At 38.7% G+C, this 27,938-nt stretch overlaps 1 protein-coding gene and 1 non-coding gene across 2 annotated transcripts in view; both read right to left on the reverse strand.

The window, feature by feature from the left end:
- The window catches only part of CDK6 (cyclin dependent kinase 6), a 223,271-nt gene that overhangs the window by 172,556 nt on the left and 22,777 nt on the right, over nt 1-27,938 (reverse strand). The window lies entirely within an intron of this gene.
- On the reverse strand, nt 13,451-13,557 carry LOC125997230 (U6 spliceosomal RNA). Its single transcript, XR_007491646.1, has one exon. It is a non-coding gene; the product is annotated as a U6 spliceosomal RNA (small nuclear RNA).

Raw genomic sequence — 27,938 nt, forward strand, 5'->3', positions numbered from 1 at the left:
GTATGATAAATGTGATTTATAAATCTCCCTATTCTTGTAACAATGGCACACTATTATTCTATTATAAATTTCTAGACAGTACAATATTTTTAAAATAATTTTTGGGGGCCACAGAGATAGCATGGAGGTAAGGAATTTGCCTTTCATGCAGAAGGTCATTGGTTCGAATCCTGGCATCCCATATGACCCCCGAGCCTGCCAGGAGCAATTTCTGAGCATGGAGCCAGGAGGGGCCCCTGAGCGCTGCCAGGTGTGACCCAAAAACCAAAATAATAATAATAATAATAATAATAATAATAATAATAATAATAATAATGTTTGTTTTGTTTTGGGGTCACACCCGGTGACGCTCAGGGGTTACTCCTGGCTATGCATTCAGAAATCGCTCCTGGCTTTGGGGGACAATATGAGATGGCGGGGATCTAACCGAGGTCCATCCTAGGTCAGCTGTGTGCAAGGCAAACATCCTACCATTGTGCTATCGCTCTGGCCCACTATTATAACTTTCTATTACTAAATTAAAACGCATACACTTTTGAAAAGTTTTTATCCAAACCACCTTATATAAGATTTTATTGGCAAGTGAGACTGAATCCTGGGGACTCTTGTATAAAACAAGAACAACATACTTGAATCGGTCAAGACAGGGGCAACAAAATGGTTAAAAAGCATCACAAAAAACAAACAAACAAAACAACATGAAACCTAGAACAACTCAGAAAATAACAGCCTGATAAGCGACAACAACAACAAAACTTAGGTATAAACTTAACAATAACAATAAAATTGGGGAGTCTAGCAGGAGGAGGTTTGGTAGGCCCACGCCATGCCGGAGGCCTGCTTGGCCAGGCCTAGGGGGGGTGCGGGATTTGGGTAACCCCAGCACCCCTCGGCCACCTTGCTCCAGATCTCCAGGGCTTCCCCGGGCCACACGCCTGGGCAAGCCGGTGAGTTGGGTCCCTTGGTGGAGCCTGAAGGTACCCTAGGCCTTCCCCCACTATCCATGCGGCTCCTTAGGGAGGGTCTGGGTGGGGCTCTGTACTTCTGTTCTCCCAGCTTCTTGAAGGATCTCTCCTTCCTGGGAGCCGGGAGTCTAGCAGGAGGAGGTTTGGTAGGCCCACGCCATGCCGGAGGCCTGCTTGGCCAAGCCTAGGGTGGGTGCGGGATTTGGGTAACCCCAGCACCCCTCGGCCACCTTGCTCCAGATCTCCAGGGCTTCCCCGGGCCACAAGCCTGGGCAAGCCGGTGAGTTGGGTCCCTTGGTGGAGCCTGAAGGTACCCTAGGCCTTCCCCCACTATCCATGCGGCTCCTTAGGGAGGTTTGGCTTAGAGGAGGTTTGGCTGGCACTGGTAATCTCTGTCCAGTCTACATTTTCAAAATCGCGCGGGGGCACAAGAAACATTAATAGTACTCTCAGAAGAAACATTAATAGTATTCACTATCATTGAATTATGTTTTTATGTATGCAGAATGTCCATTTTGTACTCTGCCCTTTTGCATACCCCTTCATAATTTCATACTTCTCTTTAACTTCTTTAACTCCTATCATCATTACTCCTTTTTTACCCTTTCTAACTTAAGTACTGTTGAGTCCTAATTCACAGACCAAAGTGGTGCCCTAGAGTTAACACCCACCCAACTATTTTAAAAGGCATAAAAAGGACACATATCTTTTCAACATTTTATGGGTGTTTTCTTTGACGGCTATAACTTTTGCTAAATACTTTCTTATACAGTGATGATCCCCCCCCCCCTTGTTTTTTATCTTCTCTTTGTGAACTGCTCAATATGGAATTTGGTGTGAAAGAATCCCTCAGTTTAATACTTATGTTTGATCCAAGTCATGGGTCTTGTTCGAAATGTCTTATGCCCCCATATATCTGATAGCACCACGTGGCTTTATATCTTGTTTGCATAGGCACACTAACATGGGAAAATACTATACATACCAATAAGTTCTTATCTAATAGAAATGGGAACACACAAATCTTGTAGTGCAATGAGACCTTACACCCTGAACATTGACATAAAGACCTGGCACAGGCCTCAGAAGAATGGGCATTCTCCATTTACCCCTTGATCTACAGAAGACATTTACAAAACATCCAAGGTTGTATATAACATCACCCGGAGGCATTCCTGTACCAGGGACGATCCTACAGCTGCTCTGACATCGATCTACTCAAAAGAGACATCCCTTAACACTGAGAAGACAACAAGAACAATGACCTGCTTACTGGACAGGGCTTGCTGTATTGCCCCTTTATGGTGAGGTTTGTCTATAACATCACCTGGAAGCAATCCTCTACCACGGAAGACCCTACCACTGCTCAGACATCGTCCTGCTCAAAAGAGACTTCCCTTAACACTGAGAAGACTTAACAACAACAACCTGCTTACAGGACAGGGCTTCCTGCATTCCCCTTTCATGGTGAGGTGAAATGAGAAGGCACTCCACATCATGACTTCAATGTAGGACATGCAGATTCCAGAATCTTTAATACAGAAACATGAGACCAACAACAGAGACTGTGTGATAAGTGTGTTGGCGCTACGGACAATGTCTTAGAGCGAACGATAACTTTCCTGAGGCCTAGAGCTGGTCTTATGCCAGGAAACTTCAGGGGTAGGATCTCTTTGTATTTAGCCCAAGGCTATTCCTTTCCATGCCTCTCATATTTTGGTGGGCCTATGCAAACAACAATTGCCACTCTAACACCGTTTTTACTGTGCTCCTTTGACTCTAATCCTTAAAACGCACCCACTTAAAATTTGAGGTTAACTTAAGCTAATATGCATGTACATGGAAATGTAAAAAATACTATGCCTCTAATGTTTAAGGAGTTACGTAAGTTTGATGGCATTAGATTGCCTTGTGTGCTGTTAAGAAATAGTATAATGTGCTACAATCTGGGGACTTGAGGGAACAAGTAATTGCACATGGATTCTGTTTTATTTATCTTAACTTTCTTTGGTGAAAGTTCAAAGTTAGGATATCAGCAAGGGGACTTCTTCAGATAATTATGTTATGGGTGATTGTCATTCCACTGTAACTTTACCTTATCCTCTTTCTTTGCATCTTTTGTTCTCATAATTCATAATAAAAAAAATATTTTGAAGATAAAAAAAAAAAAAAAAAAGAAGTGAAGAAACAAAATGGGAATAAATACAATATGTGGCCCACGGGCCGTAGTTTAAAAAAAAAAAAAAACAATAAAATTGTATACACAGGTAACAAATAATGTAAAATAATGGAGAGAACACCTTCCTAGGTGAAGAAGCCCATATTCATGAATCAGAAGGACTCAGTTTTGTCAGGAAGCAATGTTCCCTAATTTGCTCTATAGCTTCAGCTTCAATAAAACCCATAGATTTTATGTGGATCTTTAGCAGAAACTAGCTGATCCTAAAATTCATTAGGGACATACAGGTCCCAGAACAGCCTAAATAATCTTGAAAAAGAAAATATGATTGGCAGTTGGAGCAATGGCACAAGTGGTAGGGCATTTACCTTGTACATGCTAACTTAAGAAAGACCGCGGTTCGATCCCTAGCATCCCATGGTTCCCCAAGCCAGTAGCAATTTTTGAGAGCGTAGCAAGGAGTAGTAACCCTGAGCATCACCGGGTGTAGCCCAAAAGCAAAAAGAAAAAATTTCCCTTGAAAAAAAAAAAAAAAAAAGAAAGAAAATCTGATTACCTTAGTTCTTGATGTAATATGTGCTATAAAGTAACTACTCAAGATAGTGTGGCAATGGCATGAATTCATACATATAGTCAGAAAAAAAAAAAAAACCAGAATGGGGGCCGGAGAGGTAGCATGGAGGAAGGGTGTTTGCTTTGCATACAGAAGGACAGTGGTTCAAATCCCAGCATCCCATATGGTCCATCGAGCCTGCTGAGGGTGATTTCTGAGCTAGAGCCAGGAGTAGCCCCTGAGCACTGCCGGGTGTGACACAAAAACAAAAACAAAACAAAACAAAACAAAAAGGCAAAAAGGAAAGAAGAGCCCTTAAATTAATCCTTACATTCATACTCAATTCATTTTCTACAAGTGTCAAGACTTTCTACAAATGATTCTAGTATTCTAGAATCGTGTGGGTCATGGGCAAAAGAATATACCTCAATAAATAGTCAAATAAGTAAATTTCAAGCCTAAAAGTAAGAGCTAATATCAAAAGAACCAAGAAAAAAATCTTGGGTTTAGCAATGATATTTCACCCATCTAAAGCACAAGCAACATCTGGGTACACATGTTCATGATCTTGAGTTTGTCATTATCTTGATATTTTCACTATTTAAAAGCACAAGCAACAAAAGACTAAACTGGGTTCATAAAATAAAAAGGAAAATCAACAAGAAAATGAAAGTGAGGGTCAAGAGATTAAGAGATGGCCAGAGATTAAGGCACTTACCTTGCCAACCCTGGTTTGATTCCTGGCATCATATATGTTTCCCTCAGTACTCTCAGGGTCATTCTGGAGCACAGAGCCAGGAAATTAACTCTTAGCACTACCTGGTGTGTACCCAATACAAAACTAACTTTAAGAAGATAAAAACACAACTCATGTAATAGGAAAAAAAATGGGATAAAACATAACTGATAAGAGATTTGTAACCCCTCTCTTTCTGTATATATACACATATGTATTGAACCACGATCCTTCCTTGATTTAAATATGTATATGTGCATACATATATGTATATATAACACAATATATGTTAATATACACCCTGATTACAAGATATATATATTTGATTCTTGTCATTGGTCTTGGACACCATTTGACTCAACATGCCTGTAGATCTTCCTGTCTAGGTTTTAACAGATTAAAATGCTGGAAATTCTGTGGAAATCATTATGTTCACATTTCACAAATATGCTGGAGATAGAGGCTTATACTAAACAAAGGAGGATCTGAGAGGATCCAAGGAAAAGAGATAAAAATAATCACTGATTAATTTAGCAAAATGAGCAATGAATAGGAATTTTTCTATAAAGAAGATAAACTTTGGGCTCGGAGAGATAGTTCAGTGGCGTTTGCCTTGCAAGCAGCCGATTCAGGACCAAAGGTGGTTGGTTCGAATCCCGGTGTCCCATATGGTCCCCCGTTCCTGCCAGGACAGCCAGGAGTAACCCCTGAGCACCACCAGGTGTGGCCCAAAAACCAAAAAAAAAAAAAAAAAAGATAAACTTAGAGATATTGAGTACATCAGAGAGTATTTACATAATCAGTCTCTAGACAAAATGCAAATCAAAGTCAATGATATCATTTCATAAACACTAGGATGACTGAAATTTTATAAAGGGAATAAAGAGTGCTAACAAAGATGTATAGAAAGTAGAATACTTATATATTGCTAGTGGGACTATAGTATGTTTTAACTGTGCTAGAAAAGTTCGACAGTTCTCAAAATGTAATTCAGTTATCACTTGATTCAGAAATTCTACTTCTCATTATATATCTCTGCCACCAAAAGGAAAACATATATCCTTATATACACAACTTCCTTGGTCTAACAGCCAACAAGTGGAAACCACTCAAATGTCCATTCCATTCACAAATAAATAAAATAGGGATATGTGGGAGTACATACACATACAACAGAATAGCATCTAGGCCCTATAAAAATAAAGTACTGATACAATAGCATAAATTACTCTTGAAATGATAATATGCTATGTGAAAGGAGCCTATTACTCAAAACCACATACTTAAAACTATCTCTTACCCAAGGACTGATAGTACAAATAGCTATCATTTATTGAGTGCATATTGTGCTTGTGATGTTAAGAACATTTTCTGGGTTTATATATTTAAGCCATTAACCCTATAAATAAATATCATCTCCTTTACAGATTTTTAAAAATATCCCCCCCCAAAAAAAAAACACCAAGACATACAAGGTCACTAAATGAATTGTCTAGCATCATAAAGCCAATGAAAATGAAGGAAACAGAATTTGAACTAAAATAATCAAACATGAGAACCCTCACTCTGCATTCTCCATCCCATGACTTACTGACCCTTCCTTACTTAATACTCAATTCTCTTTTCTCGGATTCTATAACATCCACAAATACTTTATGTTCCTAAGGTGTGCAGTTTGTGAGGCATCCTGACAAAGTCTTTTACCTCTTCATCAAAAACTTTTTCTCAGTTCATATGGTGACCCCTTCCTTATCCACAAAGACTAGGGGGCTACTGCTCTGTGTCCCTCACTTGTCTCCCTTCTCCCCTCCCGGGGTGAAGATGTAGAGTATGCTTTCCAACTCACCTGCCTTATGGCAGGCACTCAACTCTAGCTGCTGAATGAATAAATAAATTAAATTATTCAACTGCTCTGTAAAAATGAATATTGTATTTTTTGAAACAGCCGAGACAAACTGAATACTTTAAGTAGAAGATTAGGCAGAGTAATGTTCTTTTTTGGGTCCAAATAAAAAGTGTGATAATAAAGATGCTAATTTAGGCAGGCAGCTCTTAAAACAGTTCTGAAGACAATTCTAAAAGTCTTAAAAGTTTTGCACAATTAAGAGTAGAGCTAGAAAAACTGGACTTTCTGGGGGACAAGATTTATTGTATACTTTCTAGTATGGCATTTGTTTTTTTTTTTTTCTTTGTTTTTCTCATTATTTTCAACTCACACGGTATAAGGCAATTGTACTTTTGTTTTTTGTTTTTGTTTTTTTTGTTTTGGGGCCATACCCAGTGGCACTCACGGGGTACTCCTGGCTCTGTGCTCAGAAATCACTCCTGGCAGGCTCAGCAGCATGGAAGGCAAATGCTCCCTTCGCTATGCTATGGCTCCGGCCACAGCAGTTGTACTTTTATAAAACATCTTTCATTTGCCAAAGAACAAGTCTCAAAATAAATTGCCCTAATTTTTCCCCCTCGTGCTTTCTCTTTCCTCAGTAACTGTCTTGACATGTTAAAGAAATATTTTATTATCAGAAGGGTGATTTTGCTTATTTCCAAAGAGGGAAGCAATTTGCTACTCTTTAATTTAACCTACCCTTAAATCCAAGGAATGTCTGGCTCATGAAAGGAAAAACAAGGTCCAGAATCTATTAACTTGTGATCCACAGTCTTCAAAGCAATTTACAGTCAGTATACATTTTGGCTCATTTAGCTCCAGAGTAAAGTTCAAATCTCCTGTGTATCTTGCCAGTACAAAAGTAGACTTAAGCCAAAACTAGGTAACAAAATGTTTTAATATGACATGATTCACTCGAAACATTTTGAGGAATATCCAAGATTACAAAAAGAAAGCGATCTCAAAAGATAACTTCATACACTAATTCACATTTTAGATAAACCATATTCTGAGCTAAGCTTAAAGTACTATCAAAACAAAGTAATCTGTAACAGAGCACTTTTCAGTCTTGCTGTTTCTGCCATCTAAATTTTGGCATACTAACAAGCCCATTTGTGTATGACTGTCCTTCAAAGATCTTTGTCCAATTCAGTATAATAATCCAAAAAGACAGTTAGGGCCCAGAGAGATAGCACTGCGGCGTTTGCCTTGCAAGCAGCCGATCCAGGACCAAAGGTGGTTGGGTTCGAATCCCGGTGTCCCATATGGTCCCCCGTGCCTGCCAGGAGCTATTTCTGAGCAGACAGCCAGGAGTCACCCCTGAGCACCACCGGGTGTGGCCCAAAAACCAAAACCAAAACAAACAAACAAACAAACAAAAGAACAAAAAGACATTTAATTTAACCAACACTGTCAATGGTTGAAGTTATAGTATTTTACATTATGTACGTGGATTTAGTGTATATAAAGACTAGATGTATTAGTTTAATAAGTATATCTCTACTAATGTCAGTTACTAGTATTTCTTAGCTAACTTTAATTTTTTAAATAATCTATTTAAGCACCATGATTACAAACATGTTCATAATTGGGTTTCAGCCATAAAATATACACACCCCTTCACCAATGCAACTTTCCTGCCACCATTAGCTGATTTTTTTCTTTAAACTTTCTTTATTGATTGATTGGTTTTTGGGCCACACCCAGAGTTGCTCAGGGGTTACTCCTGGCTCTGCCCTCAAATTGCCCCTGGCAGGCTGGGGGACCATATGGGATGCTGGGAATGGAAATGGGTTCCTCCTGGGTTGGCAACATGCAAGGCAAATGCCCTACTGCTGTGCTATCTCTCCAGCTCCCATTAGCTGATTTTTACCAGGTAGAATTTCATCCTACTAAAGTCAATCTGTTGTTATCTTACATACTGGAGTTATCTGAGTAGCTCATTGTCTACAGAATGCCCACTGGAACTAAGATAGAAAATAGGAAACATGGAGCAGCATTATCAAATAAAGAGCAAAGGGAGCATCACTAGCTGCTGAAATTAATTTAAAAAAATCCAATCCTAAAATATAATTTTTCTTAAACTACCATCTTGGTTGCAGGGGGTAGGAGAGCAATGAACAATAGTTATGAAAAGTATGAACCTGGGACTAAACATATTTATACAATGTTTTAAAAGCTATAGCTGTGGGTATTTAATCACTGCCATCATTGCTTTAATTTTTTTTTCTGGAAGTGAAATCAAAGAACCATAATTGTATTAAAAGGGTAAGTTATACCCTGTTAGTTAACAGAAAATGAGCAGATAAGTTCAACAAATTCAGGTTTTACAGATTCATTTTGAGATGCTCATAAAATAATGAACTGGATAGTATGCAATTTCTTTAAGTCTTTCTAGTTATTTTCATAATAACTGATAGAAAATTATATTTTTCAAGTTGCTAAATGTATACATAAGCTTATTTATTGTGAACTGTTTTTTGTCCACTTTCTCAGATATTGCACTTTATTTTGTATATCGTATTATCTTTTCCCTCTTTCATGAATTCAAACAACAGCTTTTCTAAAGCAAACTAAGTTGGTAAAAATAGGGCATTCATTTTTTTTCTATTGAATCTATACTTTTTTTTACATATTCAAAAGCTATTCATACACAAAAATGCTAAAAACTCAAAGTTTAGTACTTATTTAATTTAGAACTCTAGAATGCGGCACTTTTTTTGTGGAATTTTTTCCTCCAAATACCACTGTCCAATGATGTGACAAAAGGTTATCTCTACGAGGCTACTTTAGCTAGGGAATTTCCATGAACAGACACAAAGACATGAAATATATATGTATTATATATACGGTATCTCCTGAACCAAAGTAAAAAAAAAAAAACTCAAAGGGGAAAAATATCTGTATCAGGTGAAAAGGATGAATTACTAGTAGAAAAGATCAAAGACCATAATTATATCAAATCTAAGGATCTAGGTGGGGTTTTTTTATTTGTTTGTTTTTGTTTGGAGGCCACACCTGGTGATGCTCGAGGGTTACTCCTAGCTCGGCAGTGCTCAGAAATCATTCCTGGCAGGCTTGGGAGATCATAAGACATGCTTAATTTTGAACCCAGGTCAACCTCTTGCAAGGCAAACACTAACCTAACCACTGTGCTATTCCTCTAGCCTCAACGAGGTAGGTTTTAAAGGCAATTAACAGACAGTATAATTAACTGTAATGTACTTATATACACACATACCTTATTATTTTACAATATACAAGAAAACCCTAAAAACACACCTTTTCAGCAAGATTCCAACCCTGTCTTAGGTCCTTAAGAGACATCAGATGGGCTTGAGCTCACTAGACATTAAGATCAGCCAGTCTTCTTTCATGAGTTCCACACTTACCATCCCACTGTTCCACTCTAAGATGGTTTTCTAACAAATGTTCATGATAGATCTGAGTAAATTTGAAAACAACTTTTACTGGAAATGAATGAGTTAACATTTTGGCTCAAAAATGGGTTTCTTGTAAGACTGGATTGAGTTCCTCTCCCTAGGTATACTAATAATATTGGGCTTCCAGCACATTATGCCAGTAAGACCTGGAACATGGAACCATACCACAGAATTAGCTCTCAGCATACGGCATTCAGCCATTATTCTGTAGTCTCCTGAAAAAAGACTACAGTACTTACCTTACTTACCTTGACTTTGAGATATACCTTTTCTTCACATTTTAACAAAATGTTTCTGGGGTTCTTTTGGGGGGGGGGTGCTCAGGGGTTACTCCTGGCTTAGCGCTCAGAAATTGCTCCTGGCAGGCTAGGGGACCATATGGGATGCAGGCAATCGAACCCAGATCCGTCCTGGGTTGGCCGTGTGCAAAGCAAAGGCCCTACCGTTGTGCTATCTCTCCAGCCCCCTGTATTTTAATTTTTAAGTCACATAATTTTTAAGCTGTCAGTATAAAAACAATGCCTCAGGGCACAACCAAGTTTGCCAGAAGAATTTCTGAAGAAATCATTTCTATGGGCAGATAGAAGAGCGCTTTAGAAAAGTCTCTTAGATCCAGTCTGCATTAAATGTTTTGATTATGAATCTCTTCATAATGTGGGAAATGATGGAAGGTGAGCCCAGATAAGACAAAAACCAATAATGGGGCTTTGTCAGACACCAATTTCTCATGTTCTTATTGGAATGACAGTCCATTAAGTTACCATAGCTGCTAAATCTTCTTCCTATCACTAGCCTACCATATTTCTATGATACAAGAAGCAAAAAGAGATTGAAAAATTACTCTTTCCAAGTGACATTTAACCTTTTAAGTCAGTCAACACTGTTACTGTTGACTTTTGTTCTGTGCTTTAGCTAATCAAAACAAAAATTTTCGTTATTTATCTGATGTAAGACTAAACAAAAAGCATTCATTAAAAAGAGCAGAGGAAATTATAAAAGTAATTTGTATTTTAGCTCATAATACACTTATCTTACTTCAGATAAATAGTATGTAATTTCTTCAGATTTCAAAGATAGTAGGAAAAACATTACATAGAACACTTAATAATTTAGTGTTGTATTATATCTCTTCCTTGCTTTTCAATTGCAAGTCAATGATTTGATGAAAAAGGAATTAATGGTGACTGTGTTTTATGGAAAGCTCATAAAATTTAAGCACAACTAAATAATGTCAATGAATAAATTACAGAATAGAACTCTTACTTTTAAAAAAAAATGCCACCTTAATATTTTGTTAGTGGCTTTTCTGTTTTGGAGTCTCACATGGTAGTGCTCAGTACTTAAACCTGATTCCGCACTCAGGGTTATTAATGCATGGTGGTGCTTGGGGGAACATATATGTACCAGGAACTGAACCAGGATTTGGGCCAAGGCCTGGAATGACAATACACCAGATAAGGTACATGCCCTTAATACAGTCAACTTGGGTTTAATCCCTAGTCTCCCATATGGTCTCTTCCCTAAGCAATGCCAGCAGAACCGGGAGTAACTCCTGAACATTGTCAAGTGTCACCCCAACCAAAAAAAAAAAAAAAAGACAAAAAAGGAATCTAACAGGGGTCAAATGCATGCAAAGGAAGCACTTTAATCCTACCTCTCTCTGGCCCACTACTGTAACAATTTTAGATAATCAACCTACTCTTATTATACACCAAAATACCTATGAATATATACATGAATGTATGTTATGTATAGCTTTTAAACTATAAACAAAATTTGTGAAATAAAAAATTGGTCACTTTAATGTAAACTCATCTAAACAACACATTTGTTTTGAAGATAAAAGTATTTACAGATAAATTATGGCTTGGGACATGCTCACTAAAAGATTAATGGTGGAATAGTGATGGTAACAATGACAATTACTTTGATTAATTTTTAGGAACTTAGTTTTATTATTATAAATAGTATAAAGTTTATATAGTAAGTATTATTATAAAATGTAGTTAATACTTAGGCTACATGGGTGGTACTCAGGGAACACTCTTGGCAGGGCTTGGGGTGGGGGGTCAGCCCAGGGATTGAACCTGGGTTTGATGTATGCAAGGCCAGCATAGTTCTTCCTGTACTATCTCTTTGGCCTGAAATGTAGCTTTTATTTAAGCTATAAAGACTTTTACTTACTATAAAAATCATTATTTACAGAGGAATGAGGCAGGGACCAGAGTGAGAGCACAGCAGGTAGGTAGGTGTTTTGCCTTGCAAATGGCTAACCCAGGTTCAATACCCAGCATCCCATTTGGTCTCCCAAGCACCACCAGGAATGACCTGAGTGCAGAGCTAGGAGTAACCCCTGAGCACCACTGGGTGTGGCTTCAAAACAAACAAACAAAAAAGAATGAAGGGCAGTCTCTGCTCAGGAATTCCAAATTAGCTGCATCTATCAATCTTTTATAGTTCATTACTTATAAACAGATGAATCAACCCTTCCCTCTTTGTCCACCCTGGCTCCCTACGTATTTCACACACTTTTGCTTCCTCCGAGGAAATAAATCTTTCTTGTTCTGGCTCCTTTTCAAATACCTACAAATGTATTCATCTTCCTTAGTAGAGATGCAAAAAAGTAAAACTACTTTTTCTTTAATCTAGTGGTCATTCTATCAACTACATGTTTCCCTCAGTTTGTGCACTGGCCATCTATACTCCATTGTTTTATTATTATCTGTTAATTAACCTTCCCTCTTTGTCTTCTAGCAAAATATCTTAAAAGGATCCCCCAAATTCAAAATACTAAATGCAGATATCAGTTTCTTAAACCTCTGAGCAGCACTTTCAATTCATAAATAACATGCCTCCTCCTTGAAACTCCCTCTTACAAGTTTTCTTTTTTTCCTTCCTGCTCTCTGGTCTCAGACATTCTCTTTGCTCCTCTTTGTTTCCTCTTAATTCTAAATGTAGGTAATTTCAAGATTTCGTTGTCAGTCCTATTCTGCATAGGTTCTCGTTCACCCATTGTCTTCTATGAAGGATTCAAGTTTTTGGCGACCTTCAGCATCTACTACAGAGAAAAACCATATCTGAGGCAGGACTTGAACCATACAGTTACAAGGCTGATATGTGGAGAACAAGTACCTCGCTGGAGACACTGAGCAATTTCATTGGGAGGCTTTTGTGGTTTACTCCTTACTGGAAAACAAACTATAAGCTGTCATGGTATTCCAAAGGTGGGACCCAAAGTAGTCCTAAAGTAGATTTTCTTTGCACAGTTACAGATTTTCTAGATCCTCTCTTTTACCTCATTTTCTTTTTATTTGACTAAACTATGCCTTGCATACTTTCTTTTTTTTACTTTTTTTTATTTTTCTTTTTTAATATAATTTTTATTTTGATCATAGTGGCTTACATATTGTTGACAATAATATTTTAGGTACATATTTACATACAATCAGGGGGGATTCCCATCACCAAATTGTCCTCCCTACACCTCCGTTTTTGTCCTACCTCCCATATCCTCTTCCCTCACCCCCAGGGTTGCTAGAATATGTGATCCCCCTCTGTATCTAGCCTACTACTTAGTAGTCTTGCACCTGTTTGGTCCTGGTGCCTCCCTTATTTCCCCCTCTAACTGGGGGGCAGGACTAGCTAGTTCAAGTTATGTGGTTTTGTTTGAAGAAGAGAAAAGTAATAAAAAAAAAATGGAATGCTTCACGAATTTGCTTGTCATCCATGAGCAGGGGCCATGCTAATCTTCTCTGTATCGTTCCAATTTTAGTATATGTGCTGCCGAAGCGAGCACGCCTTGCATACTTTCTAAGAGCACTCACACCATGTGAACTCAACATACCCAAGATGGAACTAGTCATCCCGTCAAAACTCCTCCCTTCAGTGAATCCTATTTCTAGATATTATATGCCACCCTCTACTTAAAACCAAGACTCTACATGTTAACTTTATAGCCCTATATGACCAATCAGATTCAGACTGATGTTTATGGTTTTTGTGTTTTTTTGTTAATTTGAATTTTTTCCCCTTTTTTGAGGGAGGGCAGTCACACCTTGTGATATTCAGGACTTAATTCCTAACTCTGCACTCAGGGATCATTCATGGCAGAACTCGGTGAACCATATGGGGTGCAGGCCAGCTGTATGCAAGGCAAACATTCTACCCATTATACTCTTTCCAGTCCCTAATCAGAAGGACATCCCTTGCATTCAAATATCATTTCTATTCACTTTTACCTTTAACATAAAAGAAATGGTCCTAAAATTAGAAAAAAAAGTTTCTTTTTTAATTAATACCTTTAAACACCTTGATTACAAATATGATTATAGTTGGGTTTCAGTCATATAAAGAACTCCCCCCTTCACCAGTGCAACATTCCCATCACCAATGACCCAAATCTCCCTTCTCCCCACCTCACCCCCCGCCTGAACTCTAGACAGGCTTTCTACTTCCCTTATTCATTCACATTTAAAACAAATATTTCTCTCTTCCCAGGAAATGATCCAACTAGTTTGCTTGCCTCTAGATTTCATAACTCAATTTGGTTTACCCTCAGCTATTTGCTGACTCCACCACCTGGACATAACTCTCACTCATCTCCTTCCCTTATCCTCTGATCAATTCAACATGTCAGGCTTTTCATGACTAAATCATAGGTCACTGATCTCTACCTTAGTGATTCTTTAATGAAGACTAATTTTTCTGTATCCACAAGTTAAGTTTTATTTCTGTCTATCCAGTAATCTGGAATTGTATTGTAATACCTGAATGAATGTTCCTGATTCTTTTTCCTTTATCTTTTTTTTTTTTGGGGGGGGGTGTCACACCCATCAATGCTCAGAAGTTACTCTTGGCTCTAAGCCAGAAATTGCTCCTGGCAGGCTCGGGGGACCATATGGAATCCCGGGATTTGAACCACCGACCTTCTGCATGCAAGGCAAATGCCCTATCTCCATACTATCTCTCTGGCCCTGATTATGTTTTCTTTTATTTTATGAACAATGCAAAGTATGATCCCTCCCGGTGTATTGTCTATGGTGTTGCTCAGTTAGTTAGCCAGGCCTGAATTATCTAAGGCATTATCTAAGAGTTACCTAAAACATCATTGTATGAACATTTCCATGTTACATAATGATAATCCCTGTCAGTAACTTTAACTTATTTGGGCCCACCCTGAAAGTATTTTCATTTCAAGCAATCCTGCTACCTAAAGTATATAACTGGTTCTCAGAAAATATGATTTCTGGAATGAACTAATCAGTTTCTTAAAATAGAGACAGTACAGAAGCACATTTAATTTCCTTGAATATTATAAGTCCCCAACCTTGCAAATATCTAAAATGATAATGCCAGGAATATAAAAGGGAGAAAAAACATCAATACCCCACTTAATTTTCTCTCCAGCAAATAGGAAAGCTTTAATAAAAACTCCAAATGTGGGGCCAGAGTGATAGCACAGCCGTAATGCCTTGCCCGTGGTTGATTCAGGTCGATTTCGGTTCGATCCAGGGCTTCCCATTTGGTCCCCCAAGCCAGGAACGATTTCTGAGCGCATAGCCAGGAGTAGCCCCTGATCATCACCAGGTGCGACCCCCCCAAAAAAAATCACTCAAAAACTCCAAATGTTTTATTTTTACAAACAGAAAATTTCTCAGGTCTGTAAGCATCTAGTTTAACATTGTGTGAAAAATGTAGTATTGTTAGTAATAAATTATATTCCTTATACTTACAAAAAATATATACGTTAAAGAAAATCAATGTTTTTCAAAATTAGCTAACAATGCATTTTAAATTAATTGTAAATTTCATTTGACTCTATTTTGTTTGGGGGTGGTGACAACTTTTACAGGAATTCCTTTTCTTTTTTTTTTTTTTGTTTTTGTTTTTGTTTTTGGGCCACACCTGGTGACGCTCAGAAATTGCTCCTGGCTTGGGGGACCATAGGGGACGCCAGGGGATTAAAATGCGGTCTGTCTTAGGTCAGCAAGGCGAAAGCCCTATTGCTGCACCACCACTCCAGCCCCTCCTTCCTTTCTTTAAATACTGGAAGTAAGCCTTTGAAAGGTACTTATCTGAGACCCACCCGTTTCTGGGAGGGGTCTTGGGAACCGGATAATAGGTGTGACCTTACCTGCAAAGCCCGGCCCATTCCTGGGAGGGGTCTTGGAATAGGTAGATAAACCTGGAAGCCAAGGGATTAAGGGGCTTTTGCCTTTTGACCCTGCTGGGCTCTCTGAGGGAGATGGCTGAAAGAGGATAAGACGCAGGGCAAGCCTAGAATGGCTGTATGCTTGAAAGGTTATGAGTAGGCCACACACATGTGGTGGCTAGGGCCTAAATAAAGATGATTCTTCCTGAAGCCTGCCTGTGAGTGAGTGATTTCACCTGGGCGACTCGCCGGCTGCATGGGGGTTGCTGAGCCACGTGGCCTGGGATGGCAGACAGAGAAATCCACCTCCATCCATCGCCATCCAGCCCCATCGTTATTTATTTAACACTACAAGCCTTTATAGAAAGGAGTAGTTCTGAAGTTTCTAAGAAAAAAACCTAAATGTTGCAAAGTTTCTTTTTTTTTTTTTTTGGTTTTTGGGCCACACCCTGTGACGCTCAGGGGTTACTCCTGGCTATGCGCTCAGAAGTTGCTCCTGGCTTCTTGGGGGACCATATGGGACGCCGGGGGATCAAACCGCGGTCCGTCCTAGGTTAGCGCAGGCAAGGCAGGCACCTTACCTCCAGCGCCACCGCCCGGCCCCGCAAAGTTTCTTTTATAAATTATTTCCAAATAAGCTTTTAAAATATTTTACCAACATAGAACTTCATACTTCAACATTCAAGTACTGTATTTTCTGGTGTATAAGACGACCCCCCATTTTCCTTTTAAAATATAGGGTTTGGGCTATATTTGCCATATAAGACTACCTCTCTGTTAACAGACACCAAATGGAAATTAAAAAAATGTAAGAAAAAAAGAGTAGAACCCTCAAAGATTAACAGTAAATATTTAATAAAGCTAGACTTTGGAGTGCCCCACTTGCAGTTAGTGACCGTGATTTCTTAATTGTGATCTAGCAGGGAGAGGGGGCTCCTCCAAGAGCATCTGGCTGGGGTGCAATGATTAATAGGATGGCTCTTAGAGATGTCCCATAAAAGCTGAACAGAGGACTGACTGAGCACTGGAAAGCCGCATACCTGGCGGCTGGATGAGATGCAGAGCTTGATAACTCAGCTCCTCTGAGTGCCCTGAAAGATGAAATCAGGACAAGCAGAGGACTAAGCACCAGAAAGCTGCATACCAGCTATGACACTGGCGGCTGGATGGGATGCAGAGCTTGATAACTCAGCTCCTCTGTGTGCTCTGAAAGATTAATTAGGACAAGGAGAGGACTGAGTGATGATGCCTGGCAGCTGGATGGGAAGTGGTGTTAAGAGGGGGGTGGATCACTTGTCCCTGAAGCTGGAGTAAGTTTCAGGTGCCGTGTACCGGTGAATACCTGATTTTTTAGAAGTTTTTCATGTTAAAAAGTTAAAAAGTCATCTTATGGGGCCGGGGAGGTGGCGCTAGAGGTAAGGTGTCTGCCTTGCAAGCGCTAGCCAAGGATCAGGACCACGATTCGATCCCCCGGCCTCCCATATGGTCCCCCCAAGCCAGGGGCGATTTCTGAGTGCTTAGCCAGGAATAACTCCTGAGCATCAAATGGGTGTGGCCCAAAAAAACCAAAAAAAAAAAAAAAAAAAAAAAAAAAAAAGGTCATCTTATACACCAGAAATTACAATACCATTATCAATATACTTCGTGGAGTTCAGCTTAGTGAAAATATTATCTAACCGTCTAATATATCTGTTTGGGCTAGTAAATCCTTGATTTTCTAAAATGGTATAATATGTGCATTTAGTCTTATGAGATTTTCTCTTACAGTCCTGCCCTTCTACAGATACAAGATAAAGATATGAAATGCCTGTTTAAATATATGTCAGCGTATAATAGAATGATAAAGTCCACACCTTTTTAAGTTTTAGGGTTTTTTTTTTTTTTTTGAATGCTCAGGGGTTATTTCTGGCTGTGCACTCAAAAATCGCTCTTGGCTAGTGGGACCATATGAGACGCCAGAGATCAAACCAAGGTCCGTCCTGGATTGGCCACATGCAAGGTCGCATGGCCGCATGGCCCTACTGCTGTGCTACTGCTCTGGCCCCAGTTTTAGGATTTTTTAGATTTTATTAAAGTAACATGATTTACAAATTTATTCCTATTTGGGTTTATTCGGGTTTTAGATATACTATATTCTAGCATCAATTCCTCCAATTCCACTAATGTATTCTTCCCTCCCCCAGGGATCCCCCTTTCCAACCCCTACCCCCATTCCCAATCTACCACCGTGACAGACACATTTTGTTTGGTTGAAGTTAGGACCTTTTGTTTCCAGTGCTGTTGACTGTAGTTTGATACTTAGCTGTACCACTCCTTTATAATATTCTGATTCCCAAGACTCCTGCTCCTTGTTGATTCCCACATATCTATTATTCTCTCCTTGATTTCTTTCCCTCTCTGTCCTCTCCTCCCTATACTCTTAAGGCCAAGGGTGCTGCTCTAGACATCCCCTCTTTCAAACACTGCATTACCCCATCCAATTATTCTATATACCACATATAAGTGAGATCATCCTATGTCTGCTCATTTTTATGCTTAGTTCATTTAACATAGTATTTTGGCAAAAAAAAAAAAAAAAAAACATGATTCCACCATTCCTGTGAATGTACACACACACACACACACACTACGCGCGCACGCGCGCGCGCGCCACATCTTCATGAACCACTTATCTATCACAGGACATCTATGCTGCTTCCAATCTTAGCAATTGTACTAAGTGTTGCAATGAGTAATGATGTGGATATGTCTGTTTGAATGGATGTTTATTTTGTTCTGCGGGTAGATATTCAGAATTGGAATTGCTGGTCACATAAGCAACTCAATTCTTAATTTACTGAAAAATTTCTATATTGTTTTCCATAAAGGCCGAGCTAGGAAACGTCCCCATTAGCAGTAAATGAGTTACTTTTTTACCACATTCCTGCAAACATGGTGTTCCCAGGATTTATGATATATGCCATTCTCAGTTGTGTGAGCTGGTTTCTCAATGTTGTCTTGACTTGAATTTTCCTAGTTATAAGTGATGATGTGAATTTTTCCATGTGCATGTTGACCATCAGTTGGTTTTGTCAGACATGTTCCTGTTCATTTTCACTCCCCATTTTTCAAAAAATACTGATTTTTTTTTTAGTGACTGAAATTCAATTAAAGAGTATCAGTCACATAAATTGAGGCCCCAAAGTAGGCACATAAAGAGTGGTACAGCTTAATCTGGAGAAGCTACATCACTTTCATTACCAAGTTGTTACTTCCTTTGAATTCAAGCCAATCAGCATGAAGAGATGCTCTTTTGGGGCTGTTGATAAAAGCATCAACTGGAGAGTTAATGATACTTAAGGTATCTTGCAGCTATCAAGAAGTCAGGCAGTTATTTCTGCAAAATGGTTTAAAGTAAGTAATTTTCTATAATGATTCCAAATTTTTTATCTGAAGAGCATGAGCTTTCCACCAAATAAATGAACTTAAGATATCACTGGGCCCAAGTACTGGCCACAGTACTGGACAGGTACTCTTCCATTCTACTCTTCATCTACTTTTCATGAACTACTTCTCCAAGTATTTTTTTAAATGACTAAAACTACTATTAAGACTTTTAAACCTTTCTTATACATATGTAGCTCTGAAATGCTATCAAGCTTCAAAATAATTTAAGGATTATATTGCAGTAATTTTTAAAACATAATATTTTGCTTCTTAAAAATCCAGAATTTTGCTAAAACAACTAAGAATCAAATGTCAACCAATAATCTTAATCATGTGAAATCAGACTAAAACCCATTCTTTCCCAGACAGACTGATTCCCTGCAAATCATGTAGTAGAACCTAGAATATATATGGAATGCGATGGACCAAATCTTAGTTGGTTTTATGCAAAGCAAGTGTTTTATACACAGTGCTATTACTCCAGCCTTCACTTATTTTCTATCTAATCCAGAAATATTTTTATATCTTAGTAATATTTCAGATTTTTTGAGGGATAATTCCTTTCTTTAATTTTGTTTTGTTTTTTGGCCACACCCAGTGATGCTCAGGGGTTACTCCTGGCTATGTGCTCAGAAATCGCTCCTCGCTTGGGGAACCATATGGGACACCAGGGGATTGAACTGAGGTCCGTCCTGAGTGAGCAGCATACAAGGCAAATGCCCTACAGCTGTGCTATAGCTCCGGCCCCTTCTTTTCTTTAATTCAGTTTCTTTTTTTTTTTTGGCGGGGGGCGGGGGGTCACATCCGTTGGCGCTCAGGAGTTACTCCTAGCTCTACACTCAGAAATCGCTCCTGGCAGGCTCGGAGATCCATATAAGATGGCAGGATTCAAACCACTATCCTTCTGCATGCGAGGCAAATGCCCTACCTCCATGCTATCTTCTGGCCCCTAATTCAGTTTCTTAATTTGAGGGTTACTTTCTATTCTATTTACTTCCAAAATTTACTTCTATATTTTTATTATTTTATTCTCCACCTAATGCTTGCTTTCACTACTATCTTAAAGTCTCATCCCTCCTCTCCATAATCTCTAACTTTAAATATTAAAACAAATGTCTAAAAATACAAAAAATATTTTTCTTTGGTAGGTATAATCTCTCAACTATCATATCACAAAGGGCTAAACCTTATAACAAAGTAAACATTCTATTAGCATTCTCTAATAGCAAGGCATAGTCAGTGTTCATCATAACTAGTTTATAAGGATCACAGTGAAGGATAAATTAACACGCTTTCTCAATAATCAACAAAGCTAGCTAAGGAGACAGTTCCAAATAGCTGGTGTGCATGTCTGGCATGCAGAGGTTCTAGATTTTATTCCTAGAACTATATGATTTCCCAAGCAACACTAGGGTGGCCAAAGTAGCTCCTACTGTTTCAGGGGATGATCCTTGGGCCAACCCGAGCATTGCTAGGGAGATGCCCTCCCACTTATACCATATCAAATTTTTAGTTTTAGGTTAGGTTTAAATATAGCTACACTCTAACTCCTAAAAAATAGCACTTAATTCTTTGTTTTGGGGTCACACTCAGCAGTGTTTAGGGCATACTCCTGGCTCTACACTTAGGAATCATTCCCTAGGGTTCTCGGGGACCATATGAGGTGCCAAGGATTAAAGCAGGTTGGTCATGTGCAAGGCAAACATTCAAACCCACTAAAAACAAAGATCACTTGATTCTGAAAATGGTAGCTTTATTTAAAAAGAAAGTTTCCTATTAACTAAAATGCTTAATTCCTCTATTATGCAAGTTAACAAAAAAAATAATCTTTACAAACATCAAAAATTTTGAAAAAATTAAAAATCCATTTATGAGAGTGATCATTCTGTATTGGTCTCTTTTCTTCCACTCACTTCACTTAGTATCTGGCGTCTGCTGGAGAGGACGGTGCTTCAACTCAGTCCACAAGTCATGGTTGAGCTGAAGAGGTAGGCGGCTGAATAGAACTGGGTGCCACTGAACTATTTAACCCAAAATATTCTGCGCTTTGTATGAGACCGACAGCAGTGATGATATCTGCGAACTCAGTGATCATGACAATGTCTATACTGATATCCTCACACCAGATATAGCTGAAGCTCTGTTTGGACATACAGATGAGGAAGAGGACGGATCCAGTTTTGAAGGATTTTAACCTTTGCGAGTTAGCTTGGTTACCTGTTTAGCTTGGTTACCTGTTAGCTTGGTTTTCTGCACTTTATTTAAAGTGTTAAATTCACTGTTGTTAGTTTACAGTTTTTCTTTAGCAATAAATATTAAAAAAAAACATTGGGGCTGGAGAGATAGCATGGAGGTAAGGCGTTTGCCTTTCATGCAGAAGGTCATCGGTTCGAATCCCGGCGTCCCATATGGTCCCCCGTGCCTGCCAGGAGCAATTTCTGAGCATGAAGCTAGGAGTAACCCCTGAGCACTGCCGGGTGTGACCCAAAAACCACAAAAAAAAAAAAAAAAAAAAAACACATTGAATCTATAGATTCCTCAACTATTGTAATTGTTTTGGGTATATATTTTTATTTTCAAATTTTACCAATGGCTGCTGCATTTTCCAGCTTGGCTTATACTCAAGTCACTAAGTTTCCCAGTTTTTAGGGTAAAATTGTGTATTGGCTTATACTCAGGTCAGTTTATACTTGAGTATATATGGTAAATATGCTGCAATCATAGTTTGATTTCATTTTCTTCCATTCTTGCTATTAGATTGTACAGAAACAATATAAAGTATGCAACAGAACTGTCTCAAATTAAAAATTATATATTTATTGATCAGAGTCAAAACTGCTTCCTTAGGTTGTGAATGTCTTAAGAATAAAATGCAGCTCATCAATCCAGTACAGAGTACATTTCATACCTTATATCATTAGTTAAGAAGCCAAGAAAAATGATTCTGGCTTCAAATTTTAGATGATAAGGAAACAAAAGGATCTCTGAAATCCTGTTTGGACCAAGGTCACTGGATATTATTAGCCCAAGCTCTGTTGCAAAAAAGAAAGCAGGAAATGCTGTCATCCTGAGCCTAAGTGACAACATCATCAGCACTTTTGGTGCCAAATTCAAAGGTGAGCATGCTTCTGTCCTTCCTTCCTTTTCTCATTAACATAAGGTAGCTATGCAAAACTGACTTCAACCAAATTGAAACGGTAGTAGAAAGCTAAGGAGATGGATCAAAGGAACTGCAATGAAGTGCATTCTTACACAGGCCTGTCGGAACCCAGATAAATGTCCCCCAACACAGCCTGGTACTACTGCACTGGAGCAGCACTCTTCACTGGGTCTGAGCACTGAAGCAACTGGTTTATCCTAATATTACTGGGATAGCTCTAAGACCTAAGAATGGGGACTCACCCGCTCCCCAAAATGTTGAGGTATAGCAGAAACACTAATAAATAACATTACTTAATAGTCCCAATTCTATAAATGCTTTTATGTCCACTTACAACTATTAAAAGAAATGGTGAAAATTTTCACTTTAAAAATATATGGTTGCTCCAAAAGAAAATAATGGTTGCTGATACATTCCAGGTAGATAGTTCTAGCTGGGACTTCTGGCATTCTCAGAAATGGTATGAAGTGTGTGTTAGATTCCCTTTCTGGAATGAACAACATAGTAGGAGAACCACTCAGAAAGATACAGTCCAGCTCTACAAGTGAAATAAAATATCAAGAGCAGTTAGATCCTGTCAGGTGAGATCGGACTACGGAGTTAAAATTTCTGGATCTTGAGCCGGAGAGATAGCATGGAGGTATGTAGGGTGTTTGCCTTGCATGTAGGACCATGGTTCGAATCCCAGCATCCCATATGGTCCCCTCAGCCTGCCAGGAGCAATTTCTGAGCAGAGCCAGGAAAAAACCCTGAGCACTGCTGGGTGTGACCCAAAAACCAAAAAAAAAAAATTCTGGGTCTTCCATTTAGAAATAGATTTGGATAGAGTGACCCTGGCCCCGGCCCCTACTGTACCATACCACCTGAAATCCCAGCAGACCCTGTCAACCACCGTCTTCCAGGCAAACAAATGAGCTGACTCTTCCACCAATGCTCCAACAGAAAATGATGGCCATGGACAATTTCCAGGTAGTTTCATTCTGGCAGATACTTCTGAGGCACTCACAGAAAGGTGGGGGTGGGGGGTGGGAGCAGTTTCCCTTTTCTGCAGCATGAGCTATAGCAGCCCAACGTTACCCCCTATACCCTTCACCAGAAAGGGCACACATCTGTGAGTTAACCTTATCAAATTACTAAGCCAACAAGTTTATCTTTGATCCATTAATCCTGGATCATTGGTCACATGACACCTCCGCATTTTATAGTAGTTTCAGCCAGTAGTATCACAGGAAATCTGATAGGAAATTTACACAGCACTATCCCAAGCTCAGTGGGCCTAAACAGCAACACAGAAGTCTCAACTAGCACCAACCAGAGCCCAATAAATTCTTAAGACTCTGTCATTTTTAGTAACACCATGGAGACATAACAATCATTTCGAATTGACCCGTGTTGATCTAAGTTTTGATAATTCCATTTAGTGTTGTAGCAAGCAATATGAAGTAAATTTGTGCCTGCATGGAGGCAGGGTATGGTGGTGGGTTAGAGATTTGGGACACTGTGAAGTAAAGTTCACACTGAAGGTGGAATAAATTACTGTATTGTGAACAACTTGGTAAATCACGATGTAATAATAATAATGAGGAAAATATATATTGTGGGACAGAGAGATAGTATAGCAGGTAAGACACCAGTCATGCATATAGTCAGCCTTGGTTTGATCATTGCACTGTATATGGTACCCTGAGCACCACTAGGATGATCAATGAATACAGAGCCAAGAGTAAGCACTGAGCAGCACTATGTAATGCCCCCCCCAAATTATATATAGATATATATATATATAAATATTTGAAAATATGGCATTTATATGTATCAGAAACAAGTAACTATAACTCTAGTTCCTCATTTAAAGTTTCCTCCTCGGGGCCGGAGAGATAGCATGGAGGTAAGGCATTTGCCTTGCATTCAGAGGGACAGTGATTTGAACCCCAGCATCCCACATAGTTGCCAGGAGCGATTTCTGAGCATAAAGCCAGGAGTAACCCCTGAGCGCTGCCAGGTGTGACCCCAAAACAAAACAACAAAACAAAACAAAAAGTTTCCTCCTCAAATAATCAGCATACTTTACTTAATATACACTTTAAATGTAGCTTAACAAAATGTCATATCCAAATGATTTTTCTGTGAGAAATGTTTGTAGTAATGATAAAAAAAATATACTGTATGATGATAGAGGAAGAAACATGTACTCAAGGTGACCTTGAATAGATTAAATTCCATTTATAACATAAAAATAAAAATCCTCCCTCAACCTCCACATCTATTATAGAAAGCATAATTCCATTAAGAGCACTTAAGAAGATAAATTGTCCTGCAAACAGGAATGTTACATTCGTTCTATTTCAAAACAAAACCAGCGTCAGTCTATTCTGACTCCCATGATTTCATCAGAAATGTGGAATAAATGTCCATTAAATTTGAATGTTTATATCGTCACCAGGTTAGAATCAACGTAAGAGTAACCTAAAAACTCTATTGTTAGTGCATAGCTGTATTCAACAGGACAGGATTGTGTAAAAATATATACTTAAAAATAGACAATTATGGATGGACCAGAAAGAAAGTATAATAGGTATGGTGCTTGCTTTACATGGAGCCAACCTAGGTTCAATCCTAGGCACCCTTATAGTCTCTTGAGCCCCACCAGGAGTTATCTCTGAGCAAAGTCGGAAATAGTCCATAAGCACTACCAGGTATAGCCCAAAATCAAAATAAATTGATAGACAAATAAAACACAAAGAAAAGGCAATTATATGCAAGAACTAAAACAATACTTTGGTAAGAAAAACAAAATTTTAAATTGACATAAAGAATCAGTACTTAGCATTTTCTTACAGAATCACATAGGTCTTTACATAGCATTTAAAATCTTATTTAATATTGTAATTGTCACAACAACAACAAAACTCCAAAGCATTAATTCTGCATCTTTTGTACATTGTAGTACATTACTGTTACATTAGGGAACATGTGTGTGTGTGTGTGTGTGTGTGTGTGTGTGTGTGTGTGTGTGTGTGTGTATTATAATCGAGCCAGGGACTCAAACTACAGTTTACCAGGTAATATCTACTAAAAACTTTTGAGTGCTCAAATCCCAATTCAGCAGTGGCCTTTGAGTAATCATCCTTTCAGCCCTTTGATCACCTTGTATATTTAATGACATGATTGTGACTAAAAAGATTTACAACCTCCCTACCATGTGCAAAAAACAAAACAGGAAGATTGCTTCTTGGCCCTTGACTCTTAAAAGGAAGGACAAGCTCGGACGACTTCAAGTGCACAATTCTTGAAAATAACTGTGGAATGACTCTTAAGTTTCTAGAGATGGCAAAAGATGGGAAACAAAATTCAAAGTGACAAGTAAGCATTATGGAACAGTTCCCACGTTGCACAGTGCCTGTCTAGTTAGAGATTGTTATCCATGAGAAAATCAGGTGTGCCTGAGAGATTCCTGCTCGATTTCATAATTTTGTTCAATGAAATGATCATAATATTAAATATTAAAATTAAATATTAAATGATCGTAATATTAAAACTTGAAGACTTCATTGGTTTAAATCATCTTTTCCAACTGGAAAAAAAGTCACTCTCCAAATGGTCAGTGGTCGGATCAAGAAGAGGAAGAGGCAGTAAGATAAAGAAATATTTGTCAAGTGTCAAGCATGTGACCAGAATCTAACCTCAGAAATATCATTTACACTGTGCCCTAAAAACTAAAAGCTTAATAGAAAAAAAGCATAATGTGGCTAAAGCATGTCTTTCATGACAATAAAAGAACACAGATTTAATCTTCAGTCTTAGGTAATCAATAATATCCAAGAGGCAATAATAACAAGGATATATTTTCAAGATCCCACATGCACCCTCTAACTTGATATCCTTTTTAATCACTACAAACTTTAAAAGGAGAGGGGGCAGGAGTCTACAAAGGTACTTGGGAGTCTCTGAGTTGTGACCTCTGGTAATGCTCTGCCAATGAAGATGGTAGTTTGGTACTAAGGTCTGAGGAGTCAACTCTGCTCAGACCCTGGAAGCAAGGGAAGACCAGGGTCACTGCCATGAAGCTTGAGGGCCTCTAGGGCTCTACCTGGTGGTAGCCAGGAGTGTAGTCCTGGAGACAGGGCCAGGGTCAGCAACATGCAATATCTGCACCCTAACCTCTATACTATTTCCTCAACCTGATAAACTTGAAAGATGTTGGCACAGCATCTTTAAATATTTCTCAAGAATACTATGCATGAAATGAATAGTGAACTGTGGTTCACAAATCTGTTCATGGTTTAACCTATGCACATTAAGTCTTAGTTCATTCTCATTTTACCATATTTACAGATGTATGGAGTTGATATAAACCCACAAACATCAGAATACTTTTGTTTTGTTTTTTTGGGCCACACCCAACGGTGCTCAGATGTTATTCCTAGCTCTTTGCTCAGAAATCCCTTCTGGCAGGCTTAGGGACCATATGGGATGCTGGCAATGAAAACCGGGTCTGTCCCGGGTAGGCCACATGCAAGGCAAATGCCCTGCCGCTGTGCTATCGCTCTGGCCCCCAGAATACATTTTCCATTGTCATACTACCAGAGTGATCAGATCTTCTAACTCAAAGTAAAGTACACATATCTGAGATAATTGCCCACTACAGGGCTGCAGACTTCTGAAAGGAAGCAATTTGCTTCTCTATAAACTACATCTAAACTCCCAAACTTGGTCTGCAGACTCATGATCAAAATACTTCAGGCAATCTCAATAGTGGTCCCTAAAAGTGCATGCATTTTGTAATCATTTATGATTTCAACTTCTATTGCTATATAAAAATGTAATAATTTTTGAAGGAACTCAAAGTTCTTCAAATCACATTAGAACAGGAATCTAGCCTTGCCAGAATCAATTTACTATTTACTCAGTAATCATAAAAGTGAGATGGAAGTGAATATCACGGTTTTAGAAAATTTGAATGGGAAAAAGAGAATCAGAAGTATACAACACTGCTTGCCACAAAAAAGGGGGAAAATTTGCACCAAAGCTTTCTTCATTCAGGCAGTTGGGTTTTGTTCCCTGACTGCTCCCCCACATATGTAAGTGTAGTGAGTACATTCCCAACTCTACTGCCAAGTTAAAATGAAAACGTTCTCAGTCTAGAAATGATTGAGGTGGTTTTCTTTAATCAAATTAGAGCAGCCAAATGTTCCTTTCAAAGGTAACTGTCTACTCTGCAGCTGTATGCAAACTACCACATCAAATGTGAGAGGAAAAATAGCGATAGAATTGTGTCTTTACAGTACAGTGCTGGCTGCAGAGATGGAGAAACAAAAGCATCAGTACAGCTAAGAATTACATTCACAGTGAGCTTCTAGAAATATGCTGACTTCACAAACTGTGAACAATGTACTGAAACTTCCAGTATATAATTAGCTATTTTGGGGAGGGGGGAACA

The sequence above is a fragment of the Suncus etruscus genome, chromosome 1 (genome assembly GCF_024139225.1).
Source record: "Suncus etruscus isolate mSunEtr1 chromosome 1, mSunEtr1.pri.cur, whole genome shotgun sequence".
NCBI classification, from domain to species: domain Eukaryota; kingdom Metazoa; phylum Chordata; class Mammalia; order Eulipotyphla; family Soricidae; genus Suncus; species Suncus etruscus.